The 18068-nt window shown below is 41.6% G+C and overlaps 1 non-coding gene across 1 annotated transcript; it reads right to left on the bottom strand.

Annotated features, from left to right (window-relative positions):
- Positions 1 to 2586: 2586 nt before the first annotated feature.
- LOC123814234 lies at positions 2587 to 2691 on the bottom strand. Its single transcript, XR_006784859.1, has one exon. It is a non-coding gene; the product is annotated as a U6 spliceosomal RNA (small nuclear RNA).
- Between the last annotated feature and the right edge of the window lie 15377 nt (positions 2692 to 18068).

Below are 18068 nucleotides of genomic sequence, written 5' to 3' on the forward strand. Positions count from 1 at the left end.
TCTGTGCTATTCATTGGGCTGCTTGTCTGTGTCTGCACTATCATTCTGATTTAATTACTATGGCCTTTTAATAAGTCTTGATATCTGAAAAGTCAAGTCTCTTTCCTTTATTTTTCTTTAAAATCACCTTGGCTATTTTCAACCTTTTACTTCCAGCAAACTTCAGAACCAATCTAACTTTCACCAGATAAAATTCTCTGTTGGAATTCTGGTTGGAATTGCATGAGATATTGATATATTCATTTGGGGATAATTAATATCTTTATGACATTGAATATTTCCATTTATGAGAGAGAGATTGTTTTTTACCATATACATGCCCAAGTTCCATTTGTTCAATATTGTGATACACTCAAGGAAATAAGAAAGTGAAGGAACAGGGGCTACACATGTGCATTGTTCCCATATTCTCTTTCCCTATAAATAGATGAAGCTAGGCACAGATGTGATCTGAAATAAGTGCACTGCTTGAAGAATGACTGATGCCACACTAAGGAGCTAGATAGCAGCACCTGAAATTATCAGAAAGGTTGGGAAATCTAACAGAGGAGTAGAGTTATTAGATTCAAGAGAGCTAGAAAAAACACCTTCAACGTTAGGTGAGAAAGACAAAGTAAAAAGACTGATCTTCACTACTGGAAGTCATAAAGGTTGGTAGACCAATATTCATTCACTCGTTCACTCATTCATGCTTACACAAATATTCATTCAGTACCCATTATGTTCCAGGCAATGTTCTAGCACTGGGGGGAGAGTAGGAAACCAAACAAAGCTGGCCTTTTGTGAATCCACTTAGGGAAGGGACTTCTTAAACACTTACTAAGTGCTGAGTATAAAATCACTCCTTCGGTTCTCAAGGTGCTTATGAGAAGATTAACTATCATAAAAATCACTAGAGCAATAATCGGTGCTCTGTGGCATGATACACACTATAAATGTAATTAAAGCTCTGAGAAGAAAGATAATTGGAGAGTGATTGATAGATGTAGCAGGTTTCCTGGAAGAACTGTGTCTTGTGCTGGAATTCGAAGACAAGTAGGACTTAGTAGGTACAGAGGAGAATGGAGAGTGTTTTAGGTAAGGACAACAGCATAACAAAACACAATGAGATGAAACTCTGTGAGGAGACATAGAAGAACTACGTGTTTCCGGAAAAAAAAAAAAAGGATGCTGGGTAAGAGGAGGTGAGATCAGATAAATCAGATGAGACCAGATTATGGAGGAGTTTGTTCCCCAGAAGAAGACTGTCCTTTTCCTCTGCTCCTTTCTTCCTCTTCCTTCTCCCACTTTTACTATAAAGCAGAGAATTGGGCTATTAGCCTAACATTGATATAGAGGAAGCATAGAAAAGTGAAGAGACAGGATGAAAACAGTTACTCTGAGCCTGACACAGCATGAGAGTCTCCAAGGCACAAGACAGCATGGTCCCTAAGTCATGAAACTTCCAATCAAGCTGGGAAGGCAAGACTAGTGTGTCTAATACTGAACTAATAAAGACTTCTAACCCAGGTATTTGCTGGGACCTCCTGCCTTCTGGCCTGAAACTGTACCACCCCCCCGCCCCCACCCAATGCAGAGCTGGTTGAATCTGAAAACTCTTCTCATGCTTTCTGAAAATAAATCCCATGGGTTCGTGTCTTTCACGGTCACTTAATAGCACCTGCATCCATGTGTGTTGCTTCTGTTTTTCCCCCTTGATCATCTAGGCCCAAATCTCTATCCCTTCACCAATTTCCATGAACTATACATGCTCTCCATGCATTTTATGGCTATTCTAATTTTCTGAGCAAATGAGGATCCTAGAAAATGATCACATTGGGCCCTATATGACCTTCTCCTGCTTCACTGCTTGCTCCCCCCCCCCACCCCTTTCTCCTCCTTGTTTCTCTTTTTCTGAATTGATTGCAACAGCCTCATAGCTGGCCCTCTTTTTCATGTAGACCAATCAGTCCCCCCTCAATCCTCACCCCAAACTGTCATACTAAAATAGATCAAGCTGCTAACGAACAAATGGGAAGATGCTGTTTCTTAAAGACAGTTAAGTTTGTGAGTAATAAACAAACCAAAAAATTCTCTAACACGGAAAACATGTAAGAGAACAAACCAAAGCAGGAAAATAAATGTGTTTCAGGCAGCATGGTAAAAGCTGGGGATATAAGGGCTACAGTAGTTCAGAGAAGAAAAAGATCAATCAAGAAGGGTTTTAATGGAGGAGATAGATCTCAAATTGGACCCTGGAGAAAGGCTAGAATTAGTATTGCAGGGAGAGGAGGCAGGAGGTCATTCAAGGTAAGGAAGTAACTGTTAGAAACCCACAGAGGAAAGAATGAGCCTGGCGTCTGGGAGAAGGCAGCTCTCCACTGAGAATTTAGAAGCAAGATAAGGCTGACTGGGTGCTGGAAATGCTAGACTGATGGGCTCAAGGGTTTGGACTTAATTCAGTACAAATCAACAGCAGCAATAACAAATATACTTTGGAAAGCAGGGGACTAGGGAAGCTCTGAGGGGGGATATCTCAGAAACAGAGGCCGGTGTTCAAATACCGTCAGAACTGTCTTGCTCTTCCTGGTCTCTGCTTCTTTCTATTTTTTTTTTTTCCTTTTCATAAGTTTGTGTATCATCCTTGTGCAAGGTCCATGCTAATCTGCTCTGTCGTTCCAATTTTAGTCTATGTGCTGCCGAAGCGAGCACTCTGCTTCTTTCTATAGGTTGGCTGCTTCTCCTGAAAATTCAGCTTTGTCTACCCAGGGACGGTGGTGATTCAGCAGATTCCTAGCTTACCAGCCATGGAGAAAAGGCTCTCACCCCTTACTCCACCTCCAAATATCCAAGAGAAAGATGTACGTTGGCTTGAATCCAGTACCCATGCCAAGAGCCAGCTCTGTGGTCAGGAAGGCCCGGTTGTGGAAGCAGGAGGCAGTTTCTAATGGACCACACGCTGAAGCAAGGCCAGCTTTGGGAGATGGAGAGTTTAGGCAGTAAAGGAGGGGGTGGCATGTGGACAACCCCCCTAGGACAGAGGTGTGACTGAGGCAGGAAATCCAGTTTGTCCTAAGACTGAACTAACTCCCTGGCAGTTCTTATGTCAAGAAAATTGACTTATTTTTAGCAAGCACTTATTAATAGCCTACTATTCTTAAGTTTCTATTATATCTCTCATTTTTTCTCACTTTGTTCTAATGGAAGTCATTAGCCAGTGTTGCGTGTCCTTCTAAGCCATTTCAAATTCTTTTTGGAAAAAAATTAAAATCAACTACTTCACAACTGTTACAAAGCAGTTGTTATGTTAAGACATAGTTCCTGTTTTCAAAGAGCTCTTCATTGAGGGGTAAATATACCATGTATATTAATATCTGTTACAACAGGTAGAAAATGATAAATGCCCCTGAAGAGGTATTGGTAAAATGTGTTGAGGTATTTATCTTCCAGTAAGCAATTGTATCATTCAACCCATATGTTAAAGTAGAACGGAATAGATGAACTCAAGACCTGCAGGTATGGTCATGAACGGCTTTCTATAGGAAAGAGCAGCATGAGACACGATTCGTGTGGGAGGAATGACGCGCAGAGTGTGTTGAGGAAACAGTTTGAACCTGACCCTGAAAGGGAAGTGGGCCAAAAGAAGAGGAAGCCTTCCAAATCCGTGCCCAGCTAGCGAGGCAGCCTTGGGAAGGCGGCAAAGGGATCCAGCTGGAGTCTTTTACAGAAAAATGTATGGGACATTGTGACAGAGGAACGGAGGAGCAACTAAGATGCAGCAGCAAGGGAGACGGAGAGAGGGTGAGGGTGGGGGAGCAGGGCAATGAGCGGTATCCTGGGGCAGAGGCACATCATGGAGTAACGATCATCCTCGCCTGAGTCGTGAGCACCTCCCACCCCTGGAGGCCCCAGCTTCTACCCCTGACCCCCTGAGAGGCATCTCCTCCCACACCAACCCTGGTCAGGGTCGGCGGCCCCTCTGCGTGGCTCGGAGAACCTACATGTCATAAAACCTTGGAGTGCCCCTTACGATACAGGTAAGGGTTGTTCACACCCACAATCCACTTTTTGTACAAAGCCAAAAACTCTTGCACAATCCATACCGGGTATGCCTACCTCGGTCCCAGGATGCCATTTCCTCTGAATTGAGTAACCTTCCACATGGGCGTCCCTGTTCCCCGCCATGGCAGCTCCAGTAGGGAACTCAGCCCCTTTCTTGAGCGGTCAGCTGTTCCCTAACCACTCTCACACGGTGTCGATGTTGACCTGATGGAAGATTTGGGGAAACGGACGGGGGCCCATATGACAGAAAACAGGCTCAAATGGGAGTTTAGACTTATCTGTGTTTTAAAGGCCTGGAACCATCTCGTAACTAAGGATTTCTCAGAGGCTGCCTCACCTCACATAGTGCCCAGCCTTGAACTATTTGGAAAACTCCTCTCATTCCATCCCATGTTTCCTTGTTCACTTCTCCCATTCAGAATCCCACCCCCTCCCAAGATTTTTAAACTCTTCCCACTCCGTCATATAGACCAGTGTTTCTCAATCAAGGATGACTTTGCTCCCCAGGGGTGATATGGCAACATCTGGAGACATTGCTGGTTTTCAGCGTTTAGGGAGGGACTGTGTGATTGCCTAGTGAGCTGAGGCTGGGGGTGCTGCTGCACAGCCTAGCATACACAGGAGAGTGGCCCCCCAACACATCACTGTGTGAACCAACATGCCAACAGAGCAACAGCTGAGAAACCGTGACATGCCGCATCTGCTCTCTGAGGCCTCCGTACCTCCTGGTTCTGAGTGTGCTCGTAGGCTGTGAGACAGTCCCCGCTGTCAAGGTGAAGGGGCCACTGATTCCCGCTGTGGCATGTAGGAGCAACAGAGACCCTGTAATTTCCTCTAACACGGCTGCCCTTCCCAGAAAAAGTTGTGCTTTTGAATAGAATTTTTCCTTAATACATATGAAGTTCTCGTCCATACTCAACTCTCCTTACTCTGCCAGAAGGAGAAAGAGGGAAAGGGAAGGATGTAAATAGTGTGGGAGATTCTGTCCCACATCCCACTAGAGCATATGCCCCAGAGGAGCGCAGGAAGGGAGACGTGAATCTGATGTTCCTTCTCTGGGTCTCTGCTCCTGCATCGCTCTCATAGTATGAGCATCTCGCCATGCTGAGTGTGATTCAAGTGTTTAAAGATATACATTCTTTTGTACAACATGGCCCCTAAATGCAAGCCAACTACTTCATCAGGTGCTTAACTGAGAAAACAGCAATCTGTTCCAAGGCTGGAGGAAAAGCTGGCTGAGTTGGATGGTATGTCAGCCTCAAATGTGCATACAAATGGCCGTGTATAATGCACTTTTAGGGAGAATTACAGGAATTTTTTTCCCTTAGGAAATTTCTGACTTTATATGATTTTCCACCTGGTTCTGACTTCAGAACCAAACTGTACGTAAAGTGCAAGTCCACATTGGGAGGGGGGACTAGAGGTGTTGGGACAGAGCTTTGATGGAAATTAGAGGTCGGGATGGTGCACAGGGAGAGAGAAGAAGAAAAGGGAGCATGTTGCTCCTCTACCCATTTTCAGCGACATCTGCCGGTATTTTAATTATCAAGGTATTAGATCATTGAAGGGAAGAGTTTACTAATTTTAATATAAAAGGGATGCCATGCCACAGAGAACTTAGTTTGTTGCAGTGCTCATATTTTAAAGATGTTACCACACCATGTAGAATGGGGGTCTGCAAACCTACAGTGTAATACGTGTTGAATTTTTAATTCTCCTTTCTTGTGTGCCTAATGTAAAAATGTGCCATATTTGCCCTTTTATTGAGTAAGTTATGTATTAGGTTGTGTTTTTTCTTTAATTTAAAAAGCCACCAAGTATATGGCATGACCTCTAAACAATGTGTTTAAATATTAAACAGCAAGTAACAATGGCAACTCTTGCAGGTGTGCCTTTGAAGTGAACGTTTGTATTGAGTGTGCCAGTGGCTTTGTGTGTGTGCAAACAGAAAGGCTGCAAAATAGGTGGTCACTGGGTATCTATCTGTCTTCACTGGGGCTCATGTGGCCAATGGCCCACCCTTGATAATTTCAAATAGAGACTATCCTTCTAATTGTAAAGATGAGATGGGAAAAAGGAAAATTAACTCATCAATATTGCATGGGTCAAAATTTTATGCAAGATTTTGAAATATAAATTGTATTATAATCATTTCAGAAATTCCCATTTTAATTAAATACAATATTTTCAAAATTGTGCTATAGTGCATGGCATAGCCCTTCTAACTTGGGAACCTTCTGAATAATGCACTAAATAAAAGGAAAATTGTTCTCTACTAAGTACTACTTTCAACACATAAAATTCTATAATGATTTTCTTTTATTTGGGCACAAATTAAAGAAATGGATACTTTCTCTGGACCAAATTGCTGCTCTTTATTGTCAAGACTGTAGTCCAGTACTCCTATAAAGTCAACTTTATGAAAAGCAGTCTAGAGTGATGAATCACAGAAATTAAATACTGGATTGGAAATACTGGAATATTGGAAAGAGCATAGAGGTAGGGGAGAGTTTCCTAATAAGTTTTAGTTGACTTGTGCAATAACACTATTAGAAAGAAAGTATTATTTGCATTCCAGAGAATGAACACGTTAAAGTCAAAGTTATAAATGTCTGAGACAGATTTTGAACCTGGTCCTGCGGCATTCACTGGTCCCTGTCCTCTTCTCTACAGCATTCTGCTCAGCTGCCTAAACCCCATAATGAACTCGGTGATACTGTTTCCCAGTGTAACTGCACTCAGACTTCACTATAATAATATTCACTGTGGGTTTATATTCTATCCAAATATTTCTATTCTGTACAATCTAAATTAATGGGGCAATGCACCCAAATATCATGGAATGCACATTATTAAGATTTGTTTCTCACCTTATAGTCCAATGCAGTTCTAGCAACTTCCCTCAGTAGCTTTCCTCCGACAGGTGACTCTGGGATCCAGTCTCCTGTCTAAACTCGAGAGCCCCTTAGGCATTCATGGTAAGGAAAGCGAAAGCTTGGCCAGCCCCTCAGGGGAGGTTATGACTGAGGAGCATATCCCTTCCTCTCCACTAGGGACCAGACCCAGTCACATGGACCCAACTTAAATGCAAGGGAGGCTAAGATGTGGAGCTCTCCTGTGTGCTCAGAAAAAGAAAAACAAAATTAAATTTGGGGAACCCATAGCATTGTCTCTTAAATTTCATTTAAAGGAATTTACCTCTTCAAGTAGCAAAAAGATCTTATAAATACTATAAATAATTACGTAAATGCCCTGAACACTAGGTTACAGCAGGGGGAATGGAACTGTGCCACAAGAGTAGCATGTTTTGCAATGGGAGACTTAAGACAGAAGAAGAAATTGTGCCTGAATATTAGTGGAACGAAGCCAGGCAGACAGCCCTGAATATCAAATAGCCCATAAGAAAAATACGAAAAAGGGAGAGGTGATGCAATAAGGTCAGATGCCAAGTGCAAGGACAGCAGGAAAGACTACTAGTAGAGACATGGGTAGAGGAGATGGTTCAGAATTAAGGGCATGTAAAAACGTCATAGCTAATGTTTATTGTTTATTGTAAGCCAGTTGTGAAACAGGTTGTTAACCCCCACAACAACCCTATGAGGTAAGTTGTAATACCTCATTTTGTAGGAGGTCCAGAGTTTATATAATTTAAGACTGTCACCCAGCTGGGATACTAGACTCTATGCTTTTTTTTTTTAAGATTTTTATTTATTTATTTTTAGAGAGAAGGGAAGGGAGAGAGAAAGAGAAGGAAAGAAACATCAGTGTGTGGTTGCCTCTTGCATACCCCCTACTGGGGATCTGACCCACAACCCAAGCCTGTGCTTTGACCGGGAATCAAACCGGCAGCCTCGTGGCTCACAGGCCGGCTCTCAATCCATTGAGCCACACCAGCCATGGCCCAGACTCTATGTTTTTAACCTTTATATTTTACTGCCACTCTAACAGATAAACACTGCTGAATTTCCTCTTTTGTGTGATACCTGGTTTATGACATAGAGGCACCTTTTCAAAAGAAAATATAAAAGGCTAGATATCAAAGTTCCAATGCACGTTTTCATCCACTGATTTATCAAGCTATATTGGGCCTTTCTTCCCGACCTCATTTCCTGCTTGCAAAGTAATTATTTAAAAGGCTGAACGAACTGATAGATACCTTACTCCGTCACCTTGCTGAAGACACATCTTTGCTAATCCCGATCAGAGGAAACCCTATTTATAAATTCCTCCCAAGCAGGGAGTTCACAACTTCCTTTGTAATTGGTCTCAACATTTTAAATGTGTAAGTAGAGTAGATATATGGCATCTGGAATGTATGGAAAATCTGGAATTCTTCATCAAAATTCCAGGAAGGCCAGTAAATTCTAAATAGCATATGAACCCCAAATGGCAAAGTGTCTGCATTCTGCATACCCTCCACATTTATCTCATAGAGAGGTTGACAAATCAGCCTGGGAACTGTCTCCTTCTTTCTTCATCTAGTCCAGCCCATGTGCAGAATGTTTGCGGATTGGAGGAGAAGAAACTACTAGTTTTTCCTTAGGAGTCCTTTCTTGGCCCTTTGTGGTCTGAACATCTCCTAAGCAAATTTTGAATAGCCCCTGAAAGCAGAGATCATGCTGATAATGTTCAATGACCCGTTTGGCAGCACAGACCAAGCAGGCATGAGTATCAGCCAATCAGAAGGGACATGGGCTGTCAGTCCTGCCCATAAGCTTGCGCTGTGGTGCTCTGAAGGCACACCCTCCCTGACATACCCTCGGAGGGCCACATGCTAGCTCTCTCTCTCTCTCTATGTCAGGCACAGGTTAAGACTTCTATGAAATAGTGTTGCATTTCAAACTCTGTTGACTAATCTCACATAACTAAAATTCTTGTTATATTTCAACATTTTTTTCGAGATTGGTTTGTATCACCTTTGTTTCTTCTAGCTTTAAAAGATCAATTAATAGAACCTAGCTTGTTCCGCAAACTTACCATGTGGCCTGCTAAAAGATTAGTTCACCTTTACTAGAATAGTTACTTGATTCTACTCTCTTGGTTCCTTGCCAAAAAAGAAATGGCCCCTCTGATTTTGAGAGTGTAAATCCTGATCCCAGCATCTACATCCCAGCCCCTGACAACACCCTGCCTTCCACCGTCATTTCTGATACCCCTTCTTAGCTATAACCTTAGATCTTTGTTCCATAGTGTAAGCCCATCCCATGTTCTTCTCTGCTCAGCAGAGCTGACCATCACCTGAAAAAGACTGTTCGTTGTCCACTGTACTTTTTCTCCTCGTCTTCCTTTTGGTAGCAGAACTCCAGCTTTCACGTGGCATGGGCACCCTTTCCTGAAGATTGCTCTGGCTAATGTGATGAGAGCAAAGTGACGTGTCGACATTACCTGGTCAAAGTTTTCTGCTTTTTCATGGAAAAGGATGGGTGTGATGCTGGTGCCTCAGCACCCAGGGGACAGCGGAGGACGACAGTCTGTGGAATTGGCGAGCAGCGGGGACGTGGGCTCCTGCAGACCTCCTGCAGCAGAACCACCTCACGCCCCACTCATTTTTCTTGACTTTATGTGAGATACAATCCAACTTCTGTTCTATCCATGCCTTTGTGTCTTGGTGTCTTTGTACAGAAGGTTCCTCTGTACCTGACTAATACGACAGTAGGTATGGAACACCTGATGAATGTTTTCAGGTTAAAGGTTAACATATTACCAACAGAAGTGACCAGAATTGTGGTTAAATTTGCTGTGTACATAAGCCTGTCACTATGGTCTGTACGTTTGTGTCCCCCACCACAATTCAGATGTTGAAACCCTCATCCTCAAGGAGGTGTGGGCTTGCCCGGTGATCAGGTCCCGAGAACAGAGCCCTCGTGCATGGGGTTAGTGCCTTTATAAAAGAGGCCTCACAGAGCTTCCCAGCCCCTTCCGCCATGTGAGGACACAAGGAGAAGTCTGTGACCCAGGAGAGGGCCCTCTCTCAACCACGCTGGCACCTTGGTCTTAGGCTTCCAGCCTCCAGAACTGTGAGGCATAAATCTCTGCTGTTTATAAACCACCCAGTCTGTGATTTTGTTATAGGAGCCTGAACAGACTAAGACACATGCACAATTTGGACTGAACACATTTCTCTAGGATTAGAGTCAAAATATTTAGCAATTCATCCAACATAGGCTAACCAATCAGAATAGTTGTGGTAATGACTTGAGATCAACATGCAGTGATTTATATCAGCCCCGCATTTGGTGGAGTGAAAGGTGATCGGAATCATTTGGGCTAAGATCTGAAGGAGAACCAATGAGCAGCGCTGTTGAAACGAACTGAGTTTGAAGTGCCCTGTTCTACAGATCCGTAGTCTCTTCGGTGGGCAGTGCTCATTGCCCTGAAGTTGTCTTCATTCCTAAGGATGTCAGAGAGCAGTTTGACCTGTAAATCCCTGCCCTCAGTTGGAGGGATGAGCTGAATTGCCCACCAGGCCCCTTTTGTGTGTGGTTGGATATATTAAGAACTGGTTCCCTCTTTGGAATATCTGGGGCAAAAAGAGCAATGCCCCGCAGCTCTGACAGTGGGGGGGAACCCCCACCCGCGGATGATGGCCTGTGCCTGTACTTTTGCTCCCCTCCTCTCAGACAGTAACCCTGATCGAGAGTCAGCAATGTCTGTGCCAGAGTTTAAGAAAACACCAAGTTTTCTTATGAGTAGCATGGTCCATTCTTCCCTTTTTATCTTGTTTACTCCAGGTCAAGTTTGATTAAAGTAATACAAGGAATGTAGCTTTATCTTATTTCTGTTGACTTTCCTTGATTATTTTTTTAGGTCCATCTTTATAAATAGAGAAGTTTTGTCTGTCTGGATTGAATTTTATTTTTCAACTTCTTAATGAAGTAAAATCCTAAAATGTCAACATCATTTTTAAATAAAGGGGTGAAATTGTTATCGCAGTAATCAGGAGGTATGGGTTCCTGAGGAAAAATATTGGAAATCTCCTCATATAATCATTGGTTAGAAACCAGGAAAGAGCCCTGGGTGGTTTGGCTCAGTGGATTGAGTGCCGGCCTGTGAACCAAAGTCACTGATTCAGTTCCCAGTCTAGGGCTGGGTTATGGGCCAGGTCCCCCGATGGGAGTGTGTGAGAGGCAACCACACACTGGCACTTCTCTCCCTCTCTTTCTCCCTCCCTTCCCCTCTCTAAAAATAAATAAATGAAATCTAAAAAAAAAAAAAAACCCTAGGAAAGACCATTATGGCTTTGTCAAATTTTCATCATGTCCAGTTGATCTAGTGTTCCCTCCTGGTTGGGTGAAAGTGAAAAAGAAAAAAGCCTCAGTTAAAATCTGACTCGAGAATAAGGCACCCATCTTCGTAACACACTTAGGACGGAGGGAGAAAAGGGATCTGGACTTGACTACAGTGAACTGCATGCAAAGGCAATTGAAGGAATACGGTTTATCAATTCTCAACTCCCCCATGTAACCCAGTTAGTTCATGCCTTAAGATAGCTAGCCAGCCCCATCATTCCAATGGTCACATAATTTTGAAGACCCCCACCCCCTTTTATCACTATCTGACACTTCCATTCTTCCGTCCCCCACCTCCTATTTCTCATCTGTCCCTCTCCTGTATTCCCAGCAGCAGCAGCAGCATCCTGGGCACAATCGTTTCATTTACTGTACTTAAGGGCAGTGACTGTCAAAGAGTCGTCCCAAGATCAGCAGCATCAGCATCAACCTGGCAACTTGTTAAGACATTGGGTTTCTTAGGCCACAGCCCAGACCTGCTAATGGGAAACTCTGGTGGTAGGACCTAGTAACCTCTCTTAACGTGCTCTCCAGGTGATTGTGGTGCACACTAAAATTCAATTATCATTCTTCTAGAAAAGAGACTTGTTAGAAGTCTGAAGTTTTGAGAACCTCAGGTGAAGCTCTGATTCTCCAGGGACCTCAAAGAACCCTTCAAATTGGAAGCAAGATCTTCAATCCCCAGAAGAATCGACCTTGATTTTCCATGACGAACCTCTGAAGGTAAGTATCGAATATTTTGTGAGAGTACTTTCTAGATATAGGCACTGTGTTAAGTACATATCTGTTGCAGCATCAATAATCTCATTTCATACATGAGGAAACCTAAATTTAGAAAGACTAAGTCATTTTCCCGGGGTCATGTGGTTAGTAGGTGATGGGGCCAGGATTCAAAGCCATGCCAGCTGACTCTGCTCTGCTTCTTGGTTTTCTGGTCCAGTGCGGAGGGGACATGAACTATAGCTCTAGGCTGAGGGTTTCTGCTTGGATTTTCCATTTAACAAGGCTGAGCCTTGGGGTCCCTTGCATGTACCTTGGGCTTTTTGAATTATCTGCAGGAGTTAATGTTTGCTTGAATTTCTCAGTGAGTATTCTTGCTGGGATTAATAGTGTTGATTTAATTACTGGGTCCATAATTTGCTAACGTACCAGTAATTACGGTGCCATAATCTTACCATAGTCTAGTACCATAATCTTATGGTGCCATGGAAATAACTTACAGTGGATAAAAAGATATGTTTATTCTATTGCATTTTATTCCTTGGCAGTTTTTGTTGAATTATTTTATACACACACACACACACACACACACACACAGTGTCCAGCAGAAGTAAGGCCTGCTTGAGTGTATTTGGTAGGGTAATAATATGGGCATAATAATTTATAATCTTAGTTTGAACTTTTCACCTAAAATGTCATATGGTGTGCTTGAGTATGATATTGTTATGTTACAGAATTGCACACTTATGATTTTGTAAAAAAAAAAAGGTCATTATTTCTGCTGGGCCCTATATGTATATATGTATGTATGTGTGTATGTGTGTGTGTATATATATTATATACATATATTATATAACATGAATAGAGTTTATTTAAATATAAGTTGTATTTTCAAAAAAACTTCATATGTTGTTCAAATTGGAGTAAAAGCAATATAATTTATAAATAAATGGGGTAATAATAGTATATGTTGAAATGATACAATTTTCCTAGATTTGTTTCTTCTTTGAGATATATAATTATTATAAAAATGTGTACCAGACACATTTTTATCAAATTAAATGTATGAAGTTAAAACAATAAAGTATAAGTTACATGTATGGATGTATAAGGAAAATCCCAAGACTTGAGGTACTTATTTGGTCCTTTACACAAGCAAACAATCTCTACTGTCATCACACAGCAGCACTCTAAGTCTTTTCAGCCTCTACTTAGAGGACATGGTTCTACTACATTCATGGTCAAGGCCATTAAAAGCATTTTTTAAAAAGTAACAAACTAGTTTAAGTGGAAACATGTCTACTTGTTTTGATAAAATATTGAAGTCTAGCTATAATTAGGACTAAGCATTTCAAAATAGATTGTGGTTTAAATATTAATAACTGTTGTAGATATACTTTCCATATAAGAAGTGTTTTATATGTTTAATTTTTACACATGGATATTTAATGTCAAAATTTTATGTACTAAGAAAACCACATAATGCTCTGTGAAAAACCATCAATACTAAAAGAATTGCACATGGTAGGGATTTGGGCTGGGAAAAAGGAAAGGATATCTAACCTCAATTTTTCCTAAAATTTCATTAGTCTGTTGAAGAAAAGTCCTACCAAGCAATTAAAAATGCTTCATATTCATATTCAAAGAGCCAACAGATTGGTGCCCCCAAAAGGATTAGAAGAAACAAATGCAATATAATAAAAATATCATTTGATATAAGAATGAATTAATTCCCCCCTGTGCCAGCTAGATGAAGTGGGAAATACTCAGCTGCCTTTGTTGGGACAAACTCAAAACTTGGATTAGGTCCTCGAAACGAGCAGGTGACCCCTGGATAAGATGATTCAGTGGCTTCTTTAATAATATACCATTACTCTACTTCCCTTGGAAGCCAAATCACTCAACTTGGAGACACTACAGGTGAAAGGGAAATTTGACACCTGCAGAGATTTAGTTTTAGTTTGCTTTGTAATGCATTACCCATAGCAAATTTACCTCTATCTTTAGGAATAAAGATGACATCTGTCATGGAGCTTCTTACATGTTTCTGTCTGCTATTTCCAGTGTCATATATCTGACACGTGATAACCTCCCTTTATAAACTCTAATGTTAAGAAAAAGATTTTATTCATTTTGGGTGCCCACATTGGCTATTCTTGACCTACTTGCAAATATATGACAAGATACACTGCACATTTGCCTATTCTGACATTTCTATTTCTGACATTGAACACACCGTTTAAGAATAAAATCATCTTTATTATGTGTACCTAGGCATCAGAAAATTAAAACTTAAAAATTCATTTGGCCTTATTTTTATATAGTTTATCTTACTGTCTGCCCTTGATGTATTAACATTTCATATCACAATACCTTTCTTTTTTTACTTTCATAGCTCAGCATTCAAATTCTGGAGCATTTCACTTCTTTGCAATAACCTTTCTTAGAATAAAAATATAGTGTTGATCAAAATGTTGTCTTAGTTGTTACTGACAGCTGTTAAAATGCTGCTAAAAATATAGTGCCAACTACTGAAAAGCTAACGGCTCCTGTGAAGTCCTAATGAGAAATTCTAAATGAGTTTTTCATCAAGTTCAACACAGACTCTTATGTTTCCCACACCTGACCCAGTAGATTGTTTCACTTTTCTGTGCTTCTATTGCACATAATATCAGAGAGACGGTCTTGATCCACCATCCTAATGAGCTCACGAACCATGCAGTTATTTATGTAAGGTTAGCAGAGATATTTAAAAGTGAGGAGTTTCCTGTGCCAAACTAAGAAAAAGAGCAGAGAAAAAGATATTGAAAATATCTTTATTTTTATTAAAGTAAACTGCTCTAAGTACCCCCCAACCACTGTACATTGTTTCTAAATTTAGAACATCAGTGTAGGCACAGTGAAATCTGATTTGCTTCTAATAATATGGCATGCTAATTGTGATGCATGGGCTGCTTGGTGCTCTGTCATCTCAAAATCTGGCCATAGAAATGTATTAGGTTTGTGTATTTTCTATTTAAAATGACTACAAATGAAATTAAGGCAGACAGATGAATAAGTAGGTTGAAAAAATACAGAAATTAATGAATAAACAAAGCTAATAAAAATATTCCAGCTAGTCTTGAATTGGGTCTATTTTGGATATTAACAAAAACCCTGATATGTTTTGTGTTTATCCTCTGGTCCACAATTTCTTATTTGCCTGCAATGTTTATAAACTGTAACATGTGTGTTTTGCAATAAACAAAGAAGAAGCTCTATCTTATATTATTCCCCGACTCATCTTCTGTCTCCAACAGCCCCCTCCCTCCTCTCTCTGACTCTCTCTGTCTTTCTCAACTCTTTCCAACAGCTGGTAAGAGACAGGAGGAAAAAAAAAAAAAGCCTAGCTTTTTAGAAAGAAAAAAAAAGTGCCAGCATGGCTGGGCTTATTAATGAAGTTAACTATGACCAAATGCTTAGCCTTCAACTTTTAAAAATTATTGAATTCAATTATGATACCTAATGGTCTTTACTTTCTGATCATTAAGTAAAGCTATAAAGAAAAAGAATTGAATACATTTCAAAATATGTTCCATTTTTTTGGAAGGGAACAACTCAATTCCTGTCCACCCCCCACCCTCCACCCCTAGTGTCAGCTGTTTGAAAAAAATGGGATTAGGATCAGGGAACCCAGGGGTGGTTCTGCTAAAATGGAAATAAAGAGGAAGGGAGGATTTCTTCCAACACAAACTTAGATGGTATTAGGCTTTGTATCTGAAGTTATATAATAGAGGATGTGATGTCACATGTAACTTGCAAACGCTGAGTCGTGCACTTTACAGTGGCCAACTTCAGGGAGTTTGACACCAAAGGGCTGCAGGAAGGAGGTGCCCTGTGGTACAGCGACTGTGGGGGAGGCCGAGCGATTGCCGAAAAGGGAGCTATCTGATGCTGCTTCAAGATTGAAGGCTGTTTGGCAGCTGTAAAGTCTCCGACTCTTTGGGGATGAAATTAATGCCCTTTTCTGTGTTCTTTCTTTCTTAATTTTTATTTCTCTTAAAAGACATTTCCTTCCTTTTGCAAAGAGAAAAATATTCCAGGCATTTACTTTTTACAGTTGATTGAGCTCTTTATTAATCCCCAGTAGAATGAAGAGTATTCCAAACAACCAGAAACCCCTGCATCCCCATGTTTGATGGAGTCTGCTCCCCTTGAGGGGTGATTCCAAGCAAAATCAGCGTCTCCTCCTCCTTAATCTTCTCCTGGGCTGTTCTGCCTTCAAGGGTGGCACAGGACCACCTGCTGTCTTACTGCCAGCAAAGGAAAATGAAGAGAAGGTAGAAACTTAATTGTTCAAATGTTTGGGTATCCAAATATGTGCTCAGATATCCAAACACAAATACAGGTTTGTCTATTATTAATTGTAAGGTCCCCTAACCTCTCTCCCAACGGACAGCAGGGGCGTATGGACCACCTCCTGAAGTTATTTTGATGTGAAAAAGTTTCAAAAGAGTATCTACCAATGCTAAAGAACTCAATCTTAGTTTTATAACACCAAATTGTTTTTAAGGGCAGGAGAAACATTTGAGAAAGGATGAGAAAAAACACAGAAAAAATCTTCCAAATTTCTAAAATGTTGTGGTTATAACACAATAGTTTGATCCCTGACAAGCTGCCTATAGTGGAAATTATTGACTGAAACAGCAGTGGGGTGGGTGCCTAGTATAGAATATGTATGGTAAATCATTTTGCAAATGGGAAAGGATGACTAATTGATCAATTTTGTAAAAAAGAATTTACATTATTTAGTTTCATATAAATAAGAGTTTTCTCTAGCATTTCATTATGAAAAATTTAAAACATACAAAAGAGATGGAAGGGATTTTACAGTGAACAGTATATACCCACCATCTACAATCTACCATTAACATTGTACTATGTGCATGGTTTATCACACATCTATTCATTCTTCTGTCTCCTTTATCAGTTTTTAATGTCAATCCATCTTACGTTTGATGCATTTCAAAATTCAGTGTTTGCAGTCAGCCCACTTTTAAAAAGTGGTTCTTGTAAACTCCATTGAATATATACTAATATGCTAATTTGAAAATACAGTATTATCATTTTCTCGCAAACACTGAAAAAATACCTTAAGGATTCTACATCCCTACAAATAAGGAACCTGAAGCAAAAGGTTGTTTTGCTAAAGGCCAAAATACCGCTTTGAGCCATTTAAGAACTAAGCAGTGCCAATACTGACTGGGTGGGCGATAGATGAAATGGGAAGGTTGATATTCGGACACTGGTCTAAGAAAGGCGGTGCTTGTTTTAACAGGGCAGCTCCGTGTTGAACACGTTTGGTATGGGAAGGGATTAGCAACTTTCCCACCTATTTAGAAAGAAAGGGGGAAGAACCCAGGATAAAACGGGGTGGGGGCGGATGGGAGAGGGGTCCAACAGAGCCGGCAGAAAAAAGGAATGTTAAGTCAAAAAGGGGTATCTGTGGTCAGTTCTCGCGGTTTAACTGAGTCATAAAGGACAACAAGCCGAGGAGCCTGTGACAGTGACATTCACAATGCACCCCACCCCCCAATCCCAATCTTACACCAAAGGTAAGTGGAACAGTGTGGTGGAACAGCCAGGGACTGAAGCATATCTCGCACACACGCGCACATCCCTTGACAGGGGGACCTGTGTATCGGGGGTAGGTGACCTGGGATTTGGGGGAGGCTTCAGAGACAGGAGGCAGCGCTGCAGGCCAGTGGGGAACAGGAGAATCCCGGCATCGTGGGTCTCGCAGCAACATCCTCCACCCACCCCCGCCGCCAGCGCACCCGCGCGCGCCACCCGTCGCCCTCCCGACTCGGTCGCCCCCTTTCACTTTCGCGTCTGCGTAGGTGTTTGCCCGGGCGGGCGCGAGGGCGCGCGGGGCGGCGCGGGGGCGCGCGGCGCTCAGCTAGCGGAGCGGGGGGAGGGGGCCTGGCGCGCGGCCCCTTCCTCCGCTAGCTCCGCGGACCCGCTGCCCGCCGCGTCTCA

The sequence above is a fragment of the Phyllostomus hastatus genome, unplaced genomic scaffold (assembly GCF_019186645.2).
Source record: "Phyllostomus hastatus isolate PE091 unplaced genomic scaffold, TTU_PhHast_1.1 phas_contig_159, whole genome shotgun sequence".
Taxonomy (NCBI): Eukaryota; Metazoa; Chordata; class Mammalia; order Chiroptera; family Phyllostomidae; genus Phyllostomus; species Phyllostomus hastatus.